Source organism: Octopus sinensis, linkage group LG15, assembly GCF_006345805.1.
Source record: "Octopus sinensis linkage group LG15, ASM634580v1, whole genome shotgun sequence".
NCBI classification, from domain to species: Eukaryota; Metazoa; Mollusca; class Cephalopoda; order Octopoda; family Octopodidae; genus Octopus; species Octopus sinensis.
This window is the reverse complement of record NC_043011.1, coordinates 32,693,693-32,697,035: the sequence shown is the minus strand read 5'-3', so window position 1 is coordinate 32,697,035 and position 3,343 is coordinate 32,693,693. Positions and strand designations below refer to the sequence as shown.

Sequence of the window (3,343 nt, the reverse complement as noted above, 5' to 3'; positions counted from 1 at the left end):
GAGAGAGAGAGACGTTATCAGGTGTGAGAAAGAGCAGTAGTCAGGTGTGTGCAAGAGAGAGAGAGAGAGAGAGACTAACAGATACATGAAGGAGAGACTAATAGATATGTGTCTGTGAAAGAAAGAGAGAGAAATGTCGTGAGCATGCGTCTATGTGTGTGTATGCGCGCGCGAGTGCATGTTTGTGTATATGTGTAAGAGAGAGAGACTGACTGAGAAATATGTGAGAGAAAGAGGTAGAAATGGAGCGAGAGAGATGTCGGTAGAGAGAGAGTTAGAGGGAGATAAAGAGAGAATGTCGTGTAAGTGTGTATGTAAGATAGATAGATAGATAGATAGATGATAGATAGATAGATAGATAGATAGATAGATAGATAGACGGATAGATAGATAGATAGATAGATAGATAGATAGATAGATAGATAGATAGATAGATAGATAGATAGATAGATAGATAGATGGATAGATAGATAGGTAGATAGATAGATGGATAGATAGATAGATAGATAGATAGGTAGATAGATAGATAGATAGATAGATAGATAGATAGATAGGTAGATAGATAGATAGATAGATAGATAGATAGATAGATAGATAGATAGATAGATAGATAAACAGATAGATAGATACAGAGAGAGAGAGAAAGGGACAGAGACAGACAGAAACAGAGAGAGGGAGAAAGACAGTCAGGTGTGATGGAATTAGTTTGTAGGGAGACTGGTCACTCCAGACAAGGGGCGGGGAGACAAACGGGGAAAAACGCGGTAAGGGAGAGACAGAGACAGAGAGAGAGAGAGCGAGAGGGTGGGGGGAGAGAAGACATGTGTAGTTTGAGAATTAGGGAGTGTATAATGAGAAAGATGGGTTATATATAAGTTAGGGTACACATTGAGAATGAAAAGGGATTGTTAAAGTGTGGGAGTATGTGTGTTTATGTTGAAAGGGAGAGTGATAGAATGATGATGTAATGAAGAACAGTAAGAGAGAGACAGATAGATAGAGCGATAGACGGATAGATAGATAGATAGATAGATATAGATAGATAGATAGATAGATAGATAGATAGATAGATAGATAGATAGATAGATAGACAGAAAAAGTAGAGCGCTAAAAGAAAAAGTGGAGAAAGTCAGGTTAAGTACAGAGCAGAAGGGTAAAGAGTGAGAGAAAGTGGTGAAAAACAGTAAGTAAACAGAGAGAAAGAGAGGGAGACAAACAGATAGGGTAAGAAGAGCGACTGAAAGAGAAAGAGAGAGAAAAAAGAAATTAGTAAAAGACAGTAAGGAAAAACAGAGTGTGACGAAAGTTACGGTAAGTAGAGTGACAGAGATAGAGAGAGAGGAAGAGAGTGGCGAAAGATAGTGAGTAAAGAGAAAGCGAGGAAAGGCAGAAAGTAAAGAGAGGGAGAGTAGCGAAAGTTATGGTAAGTAGAGCGACAGAAAGCGAGAAAGGGACGGAAAAGAAAGAAAGAAGAATGAGAGAGGGAAGGAGAAAGAGGGAGAGAGAGAGAGAGTGAATATGAGGTCCAAGCGGGCGCCGTCTTCATGCTGTCCATAACAAAACTAGAGACATGAAGTTTGAGAAAAGCGGCAATAACAAACAAATGTCTGAACTTACCAACAAAGAAAGTGCTGGCAAAACAAAGATAAGACATCAACAGCAATGTCCCCTTGAAATAAAATCCAAAACAAACTGCTCTCACTGCCGTTCGACCACTTAGTTTGTAGATATGTTGAAGACAAAGAAATTCTCACCATTGTTCTAAAGATGATTTCAAATATATAAGCACAGCATTGAGGTAACAACAGCAGCAGCAGCAGCAGCTGTAGTAATGGGAGGGAGGAAGAGGGGGAGAATCTCTTAGTGTTAGTGGTAGTGGTGATGGAGGTGGTGGGGAGGACAAAGGTGGAAGGAGGGATGATTGCTGGAGTGACGGTGGGAGGATAACGAAAGTGGAAAGGCGACGGCGATGGTGATGGTAGCGGCGGCGAGGTGGTGATTTGGGAGACGGAGAAGGCGACGGTGACAGTTGATAGTGTTGTTATTGTTGTTGCTATTGGAAGGTGGTAATAATGGTAGGAGGATGGTGACGATGATGATGATGATGGTACAATACGATAACAGTGATAGTGATGGTGGTGGTGGTGGTGATGATGGTAGTGGTTGGTGAACGTATTGATGATGGTGATGATAGTGGTGTTGATGAAGATGGCGGTGATGGTCGTGACGATAATGATGATAGTGGTGGTGGTGGTGGTGGTGGTGGTGGCTGCAGTGCTGGGATGCTGTTGGAGTGGGATGGGAGGATGGTGACAGGAGTAATGGAGAAGTGTCGTAGCGGGTAGAAGGGAGGGAGAGGGCAGCAAGACAGTGGAGGTGGTTGTGGTTGTAGTGGTGATATGATGGTGGTGGTGGTGGTGTTGGTATCGGCAGTGTTTGGAAGGAAGAAGATGGTGAAGGGTGATAGGATGGCGATGGTTTGTATATTAGTTAGCCCATAGTGGCAGTGCTGTTGTTGTTGTTGTTGTTGGTGGTGGTGGTGGTGATGAAAGATCGAGGTGACAGTAATAGTGCTGCGAGATGGCGATGGGCGAGGGAGCGTAATCATAAAACAGGAAAGTAGTGAAATGGCGGGGGGGGGGGAGACACGATGGCGAAAGTGTTGGTGGTGGGTCTCCTGCCAAGTGACAGTAACAGTAGTGATAGTATAATAGGTAGGAGGGCTGGAATAACGGCAGTGGTATGTTGGCAGTAGTATTGGTGGTGGAGGCGAAGGCAGCAGCAGTAAGTAGTGGGGAGGGGAGACAGGCAGTAGCAGTGGATATAGTGGTGATGATGGAGGTGATGGTGATGGTGGTGGTGGTGGCGGTGGTAGTAGTGGTTGTTTTTGTGGCGGTGGCGACGGCCGTGATGGTGGTGGTGGTGGTGTGGTGGTAATGACAGGGATAGCGATAGCAGTGGAAGTAGCAGTAGGCAAACAGCAGCATTGGTAGTAGTAGTAGTAGTAGTAGTAGTAGTAAGAAAGAGGCGGAGAAGGTACATAACGACAATAGGAAAAGGGGGTAAAAACAAAACCAACAAAACAAAACAAAACACAGTGGTGGTAGGAGGAGAAGGGAAGAGAAAGGAAGAGAAGAGTAAGTAGACAGTTGTGCAGTTGATATGCCTCAACGGGAAGTCCAACTGCAGTAGACGTCACTATCAACCACCGTTTGTAATTGCTATTGCTATGCAGTGGTATTGCACTAGCAGTTTTCATGAAAACATCAACATCAACTTCCAACGGAAGCTAGAAGTTCATGTGTGTGTGTGTGTGTGTGTGTGTGAATATGCGTGTATGTGT

At 43.9% G+C, this 3,343-nt stretch overlaps 1 long non-coding RNA gene across 1 annotated transcript in view; it reads right to left on the bottom strand.

The window, feature by feature from the left end:
• The window catches only part of LOC115219653, a 171,191-nt gene extending 169,431 nt beyond the window's left edge, over positions 1–1,760 (bottom strand). Inside the window, exon 1 of the long non-coding RNA XR_003882355.2 lies at positions 1,618–1,760. This is a non-coding gene — a long non-coding RNA (uncharacterized LOC115219653). The remainder of the gene's footprint in view (positions 1–1,617) is intronic.
• Positions 1,761–3,343: the final 1,583 nt, after the last annotated feature.